The sequence below is a fragment of the Pipistrellus hanaki genome (assembly GCF_964339955.1).
Source record: "Pipistrellus hanaki genome assembly, chromosome: 14".
Classification (NCBI taxonomy): Eukaryota; Metazoa; Chordata; class Mammalia; order Chiroptera; family Vespertilionidae; genus Pipistrellus; species Pipistrellus hanaki.
The window spans coordinates 19,416,070-19,435,009 of NC_140516.1; the positions used below are offsets into that span (position 1 = coordinate 19,416,070).

General features: G+C 38.8%; 1 protein-coding gene across 5 annotated transcripts in view; it reads left to right on the plus strand.

Annotated features, from left to right (window-relative positions):
- The window catches only part of CTNNA3 (catenin alpha 3), a 1,202,853-nt gene that overhangs the window by 524,403 nt on the left and 659,510 nt on the right, over window positions 1-18,940 (plus strand). The window lies entirely within an intron of this gene.

Here is an 18,940-nt window from a genome sequence, read left to right on the forward strand (position 1 = left end):
TGAGTATGAACTGATATTGCCTCTTGTTTAGTGTTACATATTGACTATACCAGCTGTCATTAACTCACAAAAAATTACTTTAATGAATACTTTTATATTGTTCAAATGAATTTCTGAAATTCACTCAGTCTTGCCTTCTTTGACACCTAGAACAGCACTTGACACATTATAAATGATCAATACATAATTAATGAATAAAAATTTTTATGGGGGGTTACAAGTACATTTGATGTAGGATAAACTGGTGATGTAGTGCTGGTTTTGTGTACATGGGATTGGTCCCTGCAGAGTTCCTCAGCCAGTTCTGATTGGATACCATTTTGGAGAAAGTTTTTTTTTAAGGAATGTGGGTGAAAAGGCAAAGAAACTGGGAAGTGGAAACATGTAGATGGTCAACAAATGATCTCCACTTTTCATGTAGATATCTTGTGTCTTTATAGTTAAACCATAGGTTTCATGAAAATAGTAAATGTACTTTTGAATATTACCTTGGACATATCACAACTTTTATCATCTGACATCCCCACTGGGTATTGACAGTTTGTAACTCCTGTATTAAGGAAGACTAAAGGGAATCACCTTTATAATTCCTCTCTTATATCTCTGTTGTTTGAAAGCCTCAGCTTGTCTTCCCACTTCCCTTGCTTCTCCGTGGGCAGTAGCCATCAACATGTCTGTTTTGCCTAATAGTTGCACAGGGCCCTCTAGGATGACTGGAGGCCCCATCCACTCTGTGCTCCTCATTCTTTTCTCATTCCCTGGTGACAGAAGCACAGAGGAGCCCAGTGAAAATGTAATTCTCTCACTTGGCTTTTTCTGGGAGAAATCATGGATTATTTACGGTACATGACATTCTCTGCTGTGCTGCACACCTTGCCCTTAGTTCTCATTTTTTTCTGATGCCTTGGCTTCTGATATTGTCTTTCGCCATAGTTCGGACTTCACATTCACTCTTTAGATCTCATAATTGGTATTTATGTTGGTCTTTTCCTTAGTGTGATGAGTAGCCATTCCTGGAGCAGACCAGATTTCAGGCACTTCGTGTGACTCTAATCTTGGCAGTAGTCTGTAAGCTGGCATCACTGCCAGGTCTGTCCTGGGTCAAGGTAAGAAGACCATCATGAGGCTAGTAGAGAGATATCCAAAATAAAATAATGCAATTCTAAGCCAAACTGAATACTTAAGGCTGTAGAAATTACTCCCAAAACATAAAGTAGCCTCTCAAAAAAAAACAACAACAACAACAAAAAAAAAAACAACACCACCACCACAACAACTTACATTCTAAAAGATTTTAGTAATTTGCTGGTGTACTTTTATATTTTTAACTATATTTTTATTTATTTCATAGAGGAAGGGAGAGGGAGAAAGAAATAGAAACATCAATGATGAGAGGGTATCATTGATTGGCTGCTTCCTGCACACCTCCACTGGGGAGCAAGTTCACAAAGCTGGCATGTGCCCTGATTTGGAATCCGTGACCTCTTTGTTCATAGGTCAACACTCAACCAGTGAGGCACACCAGCTGGGCTGCTGGTGTACTTCTCAAAGTTTATCCTTCTTTTACTCATTGACTGTCATGATTATTTCTGATTTGCCTCTCAACAGAAGCAAAATTACAGTACAGAATATATTTAGTAAATTTGTTTGCACCTAATACCACATACAGAACAAACCATAAGCTACCCGACATTTTAAATTTCCCCAATGAATCCAGGGTGCTAAAGATTTATGCAATTATAAGACATAAGTATCATATATCTAAAGGCTTTTTATTATACTTGCAGTACTTCATATTGCTTAATATGTTTTGTTTAAATTAGGTAAATGAATCCAATCTCAGTATATAATGTAAAATTTCAGACCAATATGAAACTGAATTGCCAAATATAAATTTAGAAAGTCAGGATGTACTGATATATTGATAAATGGATTGGCCTCAGAGGTTTCATTTATTTAAAAAATACATGGTTTGAGTACCCATTATGTACTAGACACTGTTTCAGACAAATGTAGTATATCAGTGTACAAAACAAAGATCTAAGCAATACAATCTAAAGAGGTATGATGGATAATAAAAATAAATAAAAATTATACATTATTAGATCATATATACTATAGAAAAAATAAAAAAGGATAGGGAAGCCCTAATTGGTTTGGCTCAGTGGATAGTTAGCCTCCAGACTGAAAGGTCCCAGATTCAATTCCGGTCAAGGGCATGTGCCTTGGTTGCGGGCACATCCCCAGTGGGGAGTGTGCAGGAGGCAGCTGGTTGATGTTTCTCTCTCATTGATGTTCCTAACTCTCTACCCTTCTCCCTTCTTCTCTGTAAAAAAACAATAAAACATTTATTTTTAAAAGATAGGGAAGATTGGGAGTGCAAAGAGTGAGGTGGGTTTTAAATAGGATGATTAGAACTATTAAGAAAGTGGCTTGAGTAAACCCTTGATAGAGATGAGGTTGGTAACATTAAATATACTCCAATATGGGGAGTGGGCAGTGCAAAGGTCCTCAGGTAAGAACAGATCATATGCTCAATGTACAGCAAAGAGGCCAACCAATCTAGAGTAGGGAGAACAAGGGGTAGAGTAATTAGAGATGAAGTCAGAGAGGTACCAGGTACTGGGCCATGGGGGATTTGCACACCATTCTCAGAACATTGGCTTCATTCTGGAGAAAACTAAAAGTTGACTCAGTATTTTATGCGGAGAAAAACATGATCAAATTGCCTGTTGAGTGGATCCCTTGTGCTGCTGTCGTGGGAATAGACTCTAAAGGACAATAAGAAAAACAGAGAGGCCAGTAAGGAGGCTACTGAACCAATCCACGAGAGAGATGATGGGGGACATGGATTAACATGGGAGCAGTGGATGTGGTAAGCATTGGACAGACTCTGGGTGTATGTTTCGGTAAAACCAACAGGAGTTTTCTAATGGTTTAAAAAGTGGAGGTACAGGATAAAGAGAGAAAGGTAAGAGGATTCCTAGTTTTATAGGCTAAGCCAGCGTTTTTCAACCACTGTTCCTGGTGTGCCGTAGGTGCAGACAAGACAAGAATTTTATAATTTTTCACTATTTTGTTTACTTAATATTTCATAATAAAGTAATTATAAAATACTTTCTTTGTGTTTATTTGATTCCTATACAAGAGAATTACTTTATATATAGTCAATATAGGCACAGAGTTAAATTTTTTTAACATTTTCTAATGGTGGTGTGCCTCGTGATTTTTTTCATGAAACAAGTGTGCCTTTGCCCAAAAAAGGTTGAAAAACACTGGGCTAAGCAACCAGAGGGGTTGGTGAAGCCATTCTCTGCTTCCATGGGCCAAGTGTTGGGAACGAAATCAAGAGTTCAACACATTTGAATTAAGTCTAGATTTTGCTCTCACTTATCTTCAGTTTTGTTATGAGACTTTTTAATTTTAAAAAATCTTCTTGATATTAGGCCTCAAAGAATGACGATGCATTTTAAAATATTTCATAAAATGATGAGCAAAATTAGCCACTACACAACAGCAAAACAGGTTTCTACTCAGATGGCCTAAACACAGGCAGCATGTTTGCATTTGGGCTTGAGGACAATGGTACTAAAAACCTTGATGAAATTGCATGGAAGAGCAGATATAGGAACATTGGGACTGAGTCTTCTAGAAAATAAGTTTGGTAAATACAAAATGTCTTTCTAAAATAATGTAGAGAATGACATATACTTTTTATTGCATATGCCAATTGACATTTAGAATTTGGAACTGATTATGGCCAAATTTCTTATGGTCTCAGTTTGCTTATCTTAAAATGGAACTCACAACTCTCTAAGGCATTTATTTAGGATCATTGGTGTTTTTAAAAAAATATATTTTATTTATTTTTTACAGAGAGGAAGAGAGAGGGATAGAGACTTAGAAAAATCCATGAGAGAGAATCATCAATCAGCTGCCTCTTGCACATCCCAGACTGGGGGATGTGCCCACAACCAAGGTACATGCCCTTAACCAGAATCAAACCTGGGACCTTTCAGTCCACAAGCCGATGCTCTATCCACTGAGCCAAACCGGTTTTGGCCATCGTTCGTTTGTTTTTTAATTAATTTGTAAATACATTATAGACTATAAAGTGCTATAAAATATTTCTGGAGTCAGAGTACCTATGAAAAAATTATTTTTCCTTGACTCTATCTATGTTCTCTGCTCATGTGTATATACTAGAATGAACATATATCAAGGAATCACTGATATGACCAAAGGCAGAGTCAGAATTTACTAATATTATTTAAAAATTCCTCAGCAACCTTTCTACTACAGTTTTAATAACAAGACTATTTATCGTATGTCACACATCATTGACATTCTGTGTTCTTGCTCCTAACGTGCTTTCACCGATAAATGCATTTGATCCAGATATTATAACGAACTTAATGTATTTTACTCAGTTATTCTGTCATGTAATAGGGTTCTCAGAATGCTGCAGAGTTTCCTGCAGCTATGGAAATGATTTTATTTTCATACCTAGTTGGTTAGAATACTCATATGCATTTGTTCAGTTGTAATTATATCCCGATCTTTCATCAGAGCATTAACACATCTCTGAAATATCCTTGGTTTCCATCTGCTTGCTTCAAGGGGTCCATTAAAAACCCTGTCTGGTCACATATGGTTTTTAGTGAACATCTCTGACTTAAACAAATGGATGGATAAAGTTCCAGGTCTGATGATTAAAATGGTTTCTCAGTGTCTTTCTGGAGTGAAGCAAATTCAAACGAATGAGACCTCACAAGGTTATCTAACACATATCCCTCCCCCTCCCCTGAAGAGACATGTATGCTTCAGCATCAATCCATAGGCTCAGGTTTTATTACATTCCTCACTGTCTCTTCCTGCAGAGGTAGCCCTCAGCTAAATTGGGGGACAGGAAAAAAATAATCTCTTAAAGTGTAACATGTAGAGGTGGACTATATGACTTTGAGGGAATAACTGCATTGGAGTATATTTTTAGTGGAAATTTAAAAACACTCAAAAGTAGAGGGAATAGTATAAATAACATCAACTTAACAGTGATCAGTATTTTACTTATTTTGTTTTGGTTCTCCCTGCCTCCCTTCCCATATATAAAAGCAAACATCAGAAATCATGTTACTTTAGGCACATATACACTGAGTGGCCAGATTATTATGATCTCTGAATGCATAATAATCTGGCTACTCAGTGTAAATTTTCTATATAATCCTATATAATAAAAGGCTATTAAGCAAATTGTCCCCTCGACGACCACAAGTTAGACCAGCAGGCAGGCCAGCCAATTGCCCATGGCCCCTCTCCCTGGCCAGGCTGGCTGGACCCCACCCATGCATGAATTCATGCACTGGGCCTCATACACACACACACACACACACACACACACACACACACACACTGAGTGGTCAGATTATTATGCGCTCAGTAATGATCTGGCCACTCAGTGTATATTTTAGCATGTAGCTATAACCAAAAAGACTTTTATTTGAACCATCTGGCATTAGTATACCTAACTAAATTAACAATAAATCCTTCAAGTTCATTTGTAGTCAAGATCAAGGTAAAGCCTGAACATTGCATTTGGTTTTCATGTCTCTGACGTCTTTTTAATTTTTTTAATGCCATTGATTTGTTGGGAGATACCAGGTCATTTGCACTGTAGCTTGTTCCATGTCTTCTATTTGGTTGACTGCTGCCTCTTGTGTCATTTAACTTGCAAAGAGGCGAATATGTGGAGCAAGAGTCCATTCATTTAAGCAGAATATTCAGCCCCAAATGGATACTTGGGGCACCTTTCACTCTTGGTAGCAAATTTAAGATTTGCAGAAAATTTTAAATAATAAAAGATTTAGAGCTTGAAGGAAAATATGTACTTTTATTTATGTTACCGGAGAACTCAGTAATGAGATCAACTGACAAGGTTGGAAGCAAGGAATTAATATTAAGGATTTAGAATCAAGGATTGCTATGAGTCCATGTTGGTTTAACTTTCATATATACCAGTATTTCTATTCTTCACATCGTACTGTACTTGCCTTTTTATCTATAGTCAAACCTGTATTTTTTTTGTATTGATATTGAGGTACTCTTATAACAAAAGCTCAAAAACATTCCTGTCAAAAGAGCAGCTATGAAAATTCATATGTAGTCATTTGTATTGAGAGAAGTCTGTTTTCTAGCTTTAAATTTAGAATAGATTCCATGAAGGAACATGTGGTACCGGAGCCACAATGTAAAATTTATACTCCTATATATATTCCCAAATTTCTTATAATTTCTCACAGAAGAACAAAGGAGTTTTAGACAAATGTCTCTTAACCAATTTTACACCTTAATATTTGATGTTTCACTTGACATGGATGGCTGTGCTTTGAATATAAAGTCAATATTGTTTAAATGGTGTTGTAATAAACATTTTGCTGTAGTTGCTTCACATATATTCTGATGTAACAGAATTTTTTAAAGAAAATTTTCTGTGTTAGAACCTGTGGGCTGTTACAATGGAATATAAACTGGGTAGCTTATAAACAACAGGCATTTATTTCCCACTGTTTTGGAGGCTGGGAAGTCTGAGATCAGGTGAGGGCCTGCTGCCTGGTTCACAGACCTGTCTTCCCTCTGTGGCTTCACTTGGCAGAAGGGGCAAAGGAGCCCTAGGGTCTCTTATTTATTTTATATATTGATTTTTTACAGAGAGGAGGGGAGAGGGATAGATAGTTAGAAACATCGATGAGAGAGAAACATTAATCAGCTGTCTCCTGCACACCTCCCCACTGGGGATGTTGCCTGCAACCAAGGTACATGCCCTTGACGAACCCAACCTGGGACCCTTGGGTCCACAGGCCAATGCTCTATCCACTGAGTCAAACCAGTTTGGGCCCTAAGGCCTCTTTTAGAAGATGCTCCGCCCTCCTGACCTAATCACTCCCAAAGCTCCCTCCTCCAAATGCCATCACATTGGGGATCAGGTTTCAACAAATGAATTGGGGGTGGGGGAAGGGTGTTGGCACAAACATTCCGTCCATAACATTTTCTTTATATTGAAAACGTTGTGCATAATAGTTTCAGCTGAATTTAGTAGTCTATTTTTTTAATTTGCCTTTCTGAAAAATGTATCAGCATTAAGAATTAGATTTCCCAACAACCGGGCAGGGAAAGATAATAGAAATCTTGATTTGGATTAAAAAAAAAAAAAGCATAATGTTCCGTTGGTTAGTTCTGTTTTTGTTTTGGAAATAATAAGTCTGATTTTTTATTTTTTTTTAATGGTATGCTGCAAACCTAAGAGATATTATAATTCTGAGAGGAGAGAAACCTTGCATAGGATTGCCCTGTAGTAGCAGGGAATAGGAGTCTGAGAGTCCTTATTTTACAATAAAATGTATCCGTCTATTTGAGGGCTCTTAAACTGGGCTGGAGAACCCTTCTGGGTACTAATGCTTAATCCTGACTGAGAAGTAGTTCGCTTTTAGTGTGGGGAATGCTTAGCATCCCTCGTGGCTAACAAACAGAGCCCCCCTGTGGCAAAATTGTGATTTAAGTAGAAATTGACAGTCCCTGGGAACAAATGCCACGGGTCCTTAATAAAGAGGAAATATCTGGTACTGGGTGGAGAACGGTTTTATTCAACAAATATTTGTCAAGCTCTTGTACTGTATTCGGTGCCGGGGATGCAGCAATGAATGAGACCAAGCGCCTACCATCAGAGGACTTGCATTCCAGTTGTGAGATAATAAAAAATAAACATCTTAGACACGCATTACAAGGTCCACTGGAGATAAGTGCCATGAAGAAGAATAACTAATGGGGGATAAGAGCTAGTGACAGGTGAGAGAGTGGTCAGAAAATCCCTTTCTGAGGACCTCACATTGAGACAAGTAGGAAGCCACGCATGTGACTCTCTGCCCTCCCAGATATCATCTCTCTGAGCTTTTTTGTTGATCACAACCAAGACCTGTACAGTGGCTGTAGGCAGCCACTGCCCCCCCCCCCCCTTTGAAAATGCAGCCCAAGAGTGGACAAAAAATATTCTCCTTTTGGAACAAGTAGCACAGCTGAACGTTTAAACAACATTGGAAGAAATTTTTTTAAAATATATTTTATTGATTTTTTTACAGAGAGGAAGAGAGAGAGAGAGGGATAGAAAGTTAGAAACATCAATGAGAGAGAATCATCTATCAGCTGCCTCTTGCACACCCTCTACTTAGGATGCCTGCAACCAAGGTACATGCCCTTGCCCGGAATCGAACCTGGGACCCTTCAGTCTGCAGGCTGACGCTCTATCCACTGAGCCAAACCAGTTTCGGCGACATTGGAAGAAATTTTAAAAATTAAGAAATAACACACAGAACAAACAGCAACATGACTGATGAATCTTCACAGAGTTGGCTTTTAGATCTAGTTTTCTGATTGGGGGTTGGCACTGGAATATTGGCTTCATTAGATGTGATGCTACCCACTCACAGACTGTCACAGGTCATCAGTCATATCCCACAGTGAGCCCAATGTTTGCACCTAAGATACACACAGTCAACACAAAGAGAAGCTTTCTCCTCTACCCTTTCCTTGGTGATTTCTTTATCTTCAGTTCTTTGTCCCTAGTGGCTATGGTAAAACACCTACCATCCCCCCCCCCCCCTACCCACACACACACACACACACTTTTTTTTGTTAGTCATCACCCAAGGATATTTTTTCCATAGGTTTTTAAAGAGGAAGGGAGAAAGGGCAGGAGAGGGATAGAGGGAAAGAAAGGAGGAAGAAAGAGGAGGAGGGAGGTGGAGAGAGAGGAAAAGAAGGAGGAGGAGGAGGGAAGGAGAAGGAGGAGAAGGAGGAGGAGGAGGAGGAGGAGGAGGAGGAGGAGGGGGAGGAGGAGGAGGAGGGGGAGGTGGAGGAAGGCACATGGATTGGTTGCCTCCTGCACAGGTCCAACCAGGGCTGGAGATCGAACCTGCAACACCCTAACCACTGAAACACACTGGCCAGGGTCCCCTTTTTTGTATATATTTTCAACAAATGAATCCCATGCTCTTAGTTGATAATAACTTATAGTATTAGCCTTTTCAGTGTTTTTGAAATTTAATAGGTAACTCTGAGAAATGGAAAATATCAAGGAATCATAGAGAACCAAACTTTATGTACATAGTTTGATAAGCAAATAGAAGGCTTGTATTGAAAACACCCATGCTTGCTTCTACTCAGCCTCATCAATTACTCCTTATTTCTTCCTCATAGTATTTCTGAATTTTGTTGATATTTTTACTTTTTGCTATTATAACTGAAGATATAGTATATACTTTCTCAGTTCCCCACATCCTATGTTAATATGGTATTAAATAAATAGACAGTATTTAATTTAAAATGACTGTGCAAGCAATAATGCTATTGGTTTCAGTAGGGCATTAGGTTATGTTTCCATCTGCACTTAACTTTTTGTTGTGTGTTTTTTCAATTAAGGAATGCTCTCTCTCAAATTTGTTTAATTTTGTCTATACCTACTGTTAGTTGTCTTTCCCAATATTTTAAAAGATTTGTCAAGTGCTTAAATTTTCCAAACAATCAATTCCAATAGTCCCTTCTGTCTGCAGCATTCCATGTCTCTGCTCTAATATCTAATCACAGCTGTTAATCTCATTCTCCCCTTCACATTCTCCAGGTGTGATTTCCAATTTCTTAGATCCCACACATTCATTTAGTGAACCACTCATCTTGTTCAAGCATATCCACTAGTAGATCCTCAAGAAAGGGTGCATGTGAAATAAAAATCATGCCGGAATGCTTTGTACTTACGGATGAATAGATTGGCTGTATGTGTCATTGGCCATTGGAAACCATTTTTCCTCAGAATCTTTAAGCCATCGCTCCGCTGTCTTCTCACACCTGCTTTTGCTGTGGAGAAGCAGATGCTATTCTGAGTCTCACTCCTTTATGTGTCATCTATTGTTTTCTCACTGGAAACTTTTATGATGCTTTATTTCCCGGGTGTTTGGATATTGTACAAAGATGTATTTTGTTTTGGGCCATTCTTCATTTGGACCTTTTAAAATTAAAGCTTGCTGAAACCGATTTGGCTCAGCGGATGGAGTGTAGGCCTGCAGACTGAAAAGTCCCAGGTTGGATTCCGGTCAAGGGCATGTGCCTTGGTTGTGGGCACATCCCCAGTGGGGGGTGTGCAGGAGGCAGCTGATCAATGTTTCTCTCTCATCGATGTTTCTAACTCTCTATCCCTCTCCCTTCCTCTCTGTAAAAAAATCAATGAAATATATTTAAAAAATGAAGGCTTGAGTCAATCAGTTTTTGTCTAATTTTTTGTCTTTTTAAAAAATTACTTCTGCTGGGTCAAGTGGTGTAAATGATGTTTCTGTAAATAAAGGAACACACTCATGCTTATTCATTTATGAATTGTCTAAGGATGCTGTCACCTTGCAATGGCAGAGTTTAGAGACCGTGAGTCCTGGAAGCTTACAGTATTTACTGTGTCCACTTACAGAAAAGGTGTGTGGGCCCTCCCCCTGCCTCCAGGTTAGATGATCATATTTGTTACCTCTGGGAGCTCTTTTAGTCCTCTTTTCTCCTTGTTCATAGCACACTGCCTTAGCTTTATGAAAGTAACATCTTCTCTCACTCTTAGGTGGTATACGAGGTGTTTTGGTCATATACTGCCTGCTACAATGCCACTGTTTCCTTTGAAGTAATTTAGAGCCAGTTCTTTTTGGACTATTTCTTTCTGGAAGGTTTTCTCAAATGTTAAATTTCTTGTGTGTGTGTGTGCTCATTCAGATTAATGAGTGAGGCATTAACAGCTGAGAGAAGGTCCCTTGAGTGTGGGCAAGGGTTTGGCTTGGGCTTTGTGGTAACAACATTAAACAGTGAGCTTTCCTTCCCACTGGGGAATCTCAAGATGAATAAATACAGTTTTTTCCCCCAGAGAAGAGGCTCAATATCCAGCATTGGACCCCGAGGCTACCAGTGATCTAGGGACAAGGCAGGGCAAGGATGCGGGGGTCCCCGAGTTCATTATGGACACTCTCTTTCAGGTCTTCCTTTTTCAGTCCCAGGCCTCTCTGGATTGCCTCAGATCCTTAGGTCTGGCTTCTCGTGTTTGAATTTGCCAGGAAATAAGACTTTTCCTCTTTTCTGTTGGAAGAAAGACGTAGTGTATTAGCTGAAGGTGACTTACATAACGAACTCCATAGACTGGCGGCTTACGCAACAGAGATTTATTTCCTACAGATCTGAAGGCTGGAAGCCTGAGATCGAGGTGCCAGTGTGTTTGGGTTCTTGGTGAGGTCCCTCTCCCTGGTGTGCAGATGGACACATCCTTGCTGTGTCTTCACATGACTGAGACATATATCCCCTCTCATGAAGGCGACAACTTTATGACCTAATTACCTCCCCAAGCCTCACCTCCAATACCATCACCCTGGGGCTGAGGGCCGCCGCATGTGAATTTGCAGGAGGTAGGGATAGGTGGGTGGGTGGGGGATACACAAACATTCAGTCCATTTTGTTCTTTTCCGTGTAATGATGGGGATCTGGCAGTTAGTTAATTACTCTCCACGAAGACTTTAAACCAGTCCTCCTACTGCTGGTGACCTTTACCTTCTGCAGCATCTCAAGACTTTGTACAATGTGGGGTCCCCCTTCAGTAAGCAAATACTTTGTAGTGTTTTTTTTTTAAATTTTAAATTTATTTATTTAAAAAATATATTTTTATTGATATTTTTACAGAGAGGAAGGGAGAGGAATAGAGAGTTAGAAACATCGATGAGAGAAAATCATTGATCAGCTGCCTCTTGCACACCCCCTACTGAGGATGTGCCCGCAACCAAGGTACATGCCCTTGACCGGAATCGAACCTGGGACCTTTCAGTCTGCAGGCCACTCAGCCAAACCGGCCTCAGCTACATTGTATGTAGCTTTCTTGACTCTAGTCATATATCACGTATTCTATGTTTTCGAAAACTACAAAAGCAGGCATCCATCCTTATCTCCTATTTTTCTTCATTTGTATTCATTTATCATTAAATGAGTTTTGAGGAGGAAGAGGCAATAAAACTGTGCACTCAATCTGCCATGTTTCAGATTTTAATTTCTCATGATGGAGTTTAGACATGGCAGGTAATGAATGACGGGGGATGGGAGACGGACTGGCTGAGTTGTTATACAAGCCAGGGTGTAGCCCAAGGTTAGACATGGAGGGAAAGGTCTTTAATATTACAATTGAGCTGCTGTCCTCCTGGTGGCTTCTGTCTCCCAGGTGAACTTTTAACCAGTATCATTATAAGGTCTCTTAGTCTGGACATATTTCTCTATATGATCTTTTAAGTCAGAAGAAACTTGGGAATGTTGTATTGACTGTAGCTTCCTTGGAAATGAAACATAGAAGTCTTCAGCTAAACTATTCCTTAAGTTTGTTTCCCTCCTGTTATAAAAGCAATACGTATTTATTACAAAACACTAGAGGCCCAGTGCATGAAATTCATGCAGTTTGGAGAGGGTGTCCCTTAACTCGGCCTGGGAGCCCTCAGGGGATGTCCAACTGCCAGCTTAGCTGGGAACAGGTCTAAGTTGGCAGTTGGACATCCTGAGTGCTGCCACAGAGGCAGGAAAGGCTCCTGCCACCACTACTGCACTCACTAGCTGTAAGCCTGGCTCAGGGCTTCTGGCTGAGCAGCGCTCCCCCTGTGGGAGCACACTGACACTAAGGGGCAGCTCCTGCATTGAGCGTTGCCCCCTGGTGGTCAGTGCGGGTCATGGCAATTGGTTGTTCACCATTCAGTTGATTTGCATATTAGCCTTTTATTATATAGGATAGGAACAATTGTTTCACTATTCAAAGGTAATCCTAGTTAATATTTAGGCAACTATACAGATTTTTTTTTAACTTGAATTCAGTGCATCACATTGAAAATATTTTAAATTTCTTCTACTGTTGGAAAATTTGTTTATAGAACACTCTTTATTGATGTGGAATTATTCAGGCTCACCTTTCCCTAACTCACTGCTATATGTAAATTATTGGCTCTGAAAAGGAAAGAAATCACTAATATTCTAGCACACAGTTTCTCTCTCACATGGCCACCATAATCTCTTAAAATCTTAATCTTAAATAACATAAACCTTTTATTCCATTCAAAGGGATAAGGTAAAGAGTAAAAAAAATATTGCTTTCTTCTCTTTTGAAATTTGGTTAGTCTGTAGTAGAATGGCCTGAAGGTCACCAGAAAGGGTGTCTCCTTCCCTAAAACACTTCCACCGATTTGGTTAGATTTTTGTCATGACTAAATCCCTTGAGTCAGCTCACTGTCACCTCCAGTTAAATAGCAGACTCATCTTCATGACACACAAGGTTCTTTATGATCTGATTCATTTTATTGTGATAAAACAAGTCATCAAGAAACATAGGAACCTCACTGGAGAAGGCCTTGTAGCTTCATCCCAGTGCCCTGCACTTTGCTGCTCTCCATTTGTATGTCCTTCTTGTCCACCTCTGTTCTGCCTCAAAGCTCTAACTGATTTAAGGTTCTTTCTTCCTGTGCAGTTGGTTTGCCATAATAACCTCAGTGCCTCTACACTACATCCTGATGCTTTCAGCTTCATTGCAAATAAGCTCACTCCTTCAATATTTTTGACTTTATAATTCTAGAGAAGACTTATTCTTTTGTACTATGTCACCTCATCTGGCACATCTGGCTTTTGAGTCAATATTTCTTGGATGAGGTGATCATCCTGAGTCTAATCAGGTATGATAGAGGGCCGACAATTATGGTGACATTGGCAGGGTCATGCTGTATCAGCCTTGGCATGTGCTTCAGGTGGCACTAATTACAGTTATGAAAGACAATGGGTGCAACTGGTACCAAGATCCTTTACTATCTGGTGGAAATCTACCTTTTTGTCATCACTTCCACTCACTATTCAATATGCTATGCAGCCTACAATCCAGGCATACCCAGGTATTTATCTTTCTTTGAGCAAGCCTTGTTCTGTTATGCCTTAAGTCACTGTTTGTATTGTCCTCTCTTATAGAAACAGCCATCCCTCATTTTCTATCTCCTGAAATCTTCTATGAGATATATCTCAAATGTTATTTTCTCCATAAAACCTCCTCTAGGGATGTTGTTGACTTCCTCATAAGCACTCTTGGGTTATGTACCATACATCTGGCATATAAATACATGGAATGGTGATCATTTATATGTAAATTTCCCCAACAGAATAGTTTTAAATTCAGGGAAGGTGGAATCTTATTCATCTCTAAATATCTACTGGTAGCAGATAACACATACTCAATATGTGTTTGTTGAAAGGAAAAAAAAATCAGTGTGATTCAGGGGGCCATACTTCTATCTAATGAAGAGTCCTGGAAGGAAATACCTGTGGCTGATTCACAGGTCTGCTATCCTAGTATGTTCAAGTGTAAGAGAAAAGCATGTACTAAGTATTAGAGATACTCACAGTTTAGGTTCATTAGCCAGAATACTGGCTTATTTGTATCATTTGCAATGTGCATTCTACTAAAACGTGTTGTAGATAGATTTTTACTGCTCCCTCATTTTCCTTCAACCTGAGAAGTTCTATTCTCAGGGCATTTGCCTTTGTGTTTGAAAGTCATCACCTTGTATATAGAGAAGAACAATCCCTTATTTGAGGCTGTTTGTCAAATAGCAGGAGCAATTTGGGGACAAACTTCTTATTTAGGGCTCTTTATTCTTGTTCTTTGTCTGCAATATTATCTTAGGTGGCTTTTTGGCTTATACTGGCTTTCATTTAAGGACCTTACTGGAATATCTATAGCTAAAAAAAAAAAAAAAAAAAAAAAAAAAAAAAAGCTTGCCAACAGGGTGAAGAACGCTGGCTTAGAAGCCAGCTTGAACAGGCCTGGTAGGAAAGACTGTTTCTAGTCTGGCTCTTGTCTGTCTGCTTTGTGCCAGTCATATTCCTGATGCTGGCGGTAGAATTAAGAGGAAAGAAAATATACATTTCTTTACTCATAGTGTTTATACCCCAGGGTGGCCTACAAGTAGACTTGTTCCCATGTGGGTTGGTTACCATGTGGGTGGAGAGTGCTCTCATGAAAAAAGGACAGGGTGCTATGTGACTTCATAGACATGGCACCCAGCCAGAAGCAAGATCTGAAGTAAATCCCAGCAAAGAAGAAACTACAGTGACAAAAGTGAATGATTTCTCCAGATATCAAGGAGCCTAGCACCCAATGTGGGGAGGGGCCATCCAGGATGTTGGTTCAAGATGTGGCCTTTCCTGCTAGATGGAGACCAGGCAAATAAGAATTTGGTCTTCTAGGAGGATGCGGATCACAAGGAACACAAAGTAGAAATCGAACATGATGAACCCCAGCATTCTTTTAAAAAAAAAAAAAAATATATATATATATATATATATATATATATATATATATATATATATATATATATATTATTGATTTTTTTACAGAGAGAAAGGGAGAGGGAGAGAGAGTTAGAAAAGTCAGTGAGAGAGAAGTGCCAATCCAGCTGCCTCCTGAACACCCTATATTGGGGATGTGCCTGCAATATACATGCTCTTGACTGGGATCGAACCTGGGACCCTTGAGTCCACAGGCAGACACTCTATCCACTGAGCCAAAATGGTTAGGGCAAGCCCAGCACTCTTGCAGGAGGCTACAAGAGGATGACAAAGAGGAGGACAATGGTGCAGGAAGAGGCCATGGTTGTTGACTGCCACAGTTGAGATGAAAATGTCATTTTCACCTGTAAAGAGGTCAACTGGAGGATTTGGGTGAGAGGAGGAGAAGACAAATGGAGAAAATATCATGGGAATAAGCAGTGAAAATGGAAAAACAATGTTTTTAATAGAGAGAGAGAATAGCAATGACTTAACAACCTAAAAAGCAAGTGAAAATAAATGATTATGGTGGGGGCAAAGAAGAAAAGGAAGGAAGGAGGGAAGGAAGAAAGGAAGGAAGGGAGGAATGGAAGGAAGGAAGGAAAGAAAGAAGGAAGGAAGGAAGGAAGAAAGGAAGGAAGGAAGGAGCAATTAACACTGGGTAAGTTATGAAACTTAACCTAATTATAATTAAGAATGAGCAGACTTCTTTGTGAATGCCCATAACATATTGGTCAGTGAAAAACCAGTCAACAATTATCAGTCAGTATCTTAAAAAATCCACCTCAGAGAGTCTTTGGTAGTTTGCACAACTCTTTCATTCTAAACATTTTTTAACATCTTTTTTTATTGTCTAAAGTTCTATGTATGACTTCTTTTACTTTTTAAAAATAGATGAGGAGTAATGGTGACAACTCGGATAAGATCATTGCCCACAAATACCGTAACTGGACTATGACAACTGCGGAGCTATTGTCAGACATAATTGTGTCTGGCAGATTCTGTGCTGCAGAAAACTGGCATCGAGTCACAGTGTCACCACAGAGGCTTGAGGTCAAAGCAAAAGCACTTAAATTCGTTGTAAAAAGCAATAGACTGAAGGAAAAAGTTTTTATCTCATAATGCAAAATCAACGTGGAATCCTGATCCAAATTTTGTTGTTGTTTTCCCTTGGTAAAAGTACTAGGTGTATTAGGCAGTTTATGCCAAGCAGCCTGGCATGTGGCATGCACTAACTTCCTTTAGACTTTTCAATATCAGAAACAATTTGGGGCCATCGGATAGAGTTTCTAGCCAAGGCTTTCAAGCAGACAATCCCCAGATGTGCTGAGTGTAATAAAGCCAAGATAATGTCTTCTGGAATAATAAAGTAACTTCTCTACACAATGCATTTCTTATGGTGAAAAAAGAAAAAGAAACCAACATATTGATGTTTTGAGATTGGCTTCAACATGTTTAGTCAGTTTCTCTGATAGTTTCCTCTATATCCACTTTGCCATTAAGGTACTATCTGGGTTCATCTGAATTTAACCATCTTATTTCATCAGGCTGGAAGTAATAACCAAGGAAGCCTTCTGTTGTGTAATCGTCCAATGGTGTGGCACACATATTTTGACATGTGTTGGGGATATAGATATTCTCAACTATTAAACATTAAGGGTGTTTTCTCGCCGAAGCCGGTTTGGCTCAGTGATAGAGTGTAGGTCTGCGGACTGAAAGGTCCCGGGTTCGATTCCGGTCAAGGGCATGCACATTGGTTGTGGGCACATCCCCGGTAGGGGGTGTGTAAGAGGCAGCTGGTTGATGTTTCTCTCTCATCGATGTTTCTAGCTCTCTATCTCTCTATCTTCCTCTCTGTAAAAAATCAATAAAATATATTTTAAAAAATAAATGAATAAAATAAACATTAAGGGTATTTTCTGAACCATAATTGATGGTAGAATGAATTGAGCACTCCAGTCATTATGCAAATTATGCAAATTTATGAGATACATGTATGTTAATCTCAGAGTCTTACATATGAGTTATTAAAAGCTGCAAATTTGGCAACCATTATAACTGAATGACTGGAACCACTAGAACAACCAGTTGACCAGTCGCTATGATGCACACTGACCACCAGGGGGCAGACACTCAATGCTGGCTAGCCAACCTCCACAGTCCCTCCCTCTGGATGGTGGCCCTCATAGGCCTCAATCGCCAGCCAGGCCAAGGGACCCCACCTGTGCACAAACTCATGCACCCGGCCTCTAGTAAATGAATAAAATTCTCTAGAGATGACTATTGAGTTGTTTTACATAGCATTGTAACTTCATGGATCTTATATTTTATATTTTTTAATTCATTGTATTTATTGTTCTTTATGATGTTGAACTTATCTCATCTTTGCCAAGAAATTCCTTCAATTTTGCTCGTGAGTCCTTTTGAAATGATCCCAGTAGTCACTGATACATCCCCACACAAGTAGGGCAAGCAGTCCCAGGCTACTATCTTATATTTTCCTGCTCAGAGCAGGAAACAGCCATATCTCTAGGATATTTTGTTGGTTTTTTATTTGTTTGTTTATTGTTTTTTATTGGAAATTGATATCCATATTCTGGACACTGGAAAGGCTCATTGCTACTCAATTGGCCATTGTTCCTAGGCCTTTACTGTAGAAATATTTTAAAAGAGAAATATTTTATATGTTTTTATTGATGTTTCCACACTTTTCATATTTCAAATTCAAATTTCAGTTTATACATTTTGTTTTTAATTCTTTTTATTTCACATGTTTATCTTTTTCCTCTAAAACTGAGAAATCTTAGTTCCAAATGATTTCTTATATATAAAAATTTAAGAATATTTTTAGAGCATCAGTAATATTACTAATAATATAATATTTGATTTCTTTTCAATTCTTATTGGCCTTAGGATATACCCACTAGGAGTATACAATTCAATTATTATTGATTTATACCATTGAAAATAATTTGTGCATGGTTAAGCTACCAGTTCATATACAGTTATATTCCCTTATTTCATTTTGATTTTAGTTTTCATGGATTACTTTTTTAGTTTGAATAAATTTGGTTTAATAATTATTTAAAACTTTATTATATTTCCAAAGGAAAAACAAAACAAAACACCTCAAAGCACATTTGGAGAATTCTACCTTCTCTATCTTTTCCTTTTTCCTGGATGTCACCATTTTTATTAGCTTTTGGTTTATCTTGCCCATTTTTTTTAAAAAGAGTGTATTTTATATCCTAACATTAATTAGTACTCTTCCTTATTCTTTATACAAGAAAGTCATACGTTTTAAGCATGAGACCTATTCAGGAGCCAGAATAGGTAAATGTCATTTATTTACTCATTTAACAAACCCAATCAAATAGTGTAATGTGCTTGTGATGCTAAGGTCATAATGGAGTTTAAGGTCTAATATCAGAGAGGGACACTCAAACCAACAATTGCTCTCCAGTGCTAAGTGCTGATGGCAGTGATCACATAGTGCTGCCATAGGAGCCCACAGGAAGGACATTAAAACCAGATGTCCTCA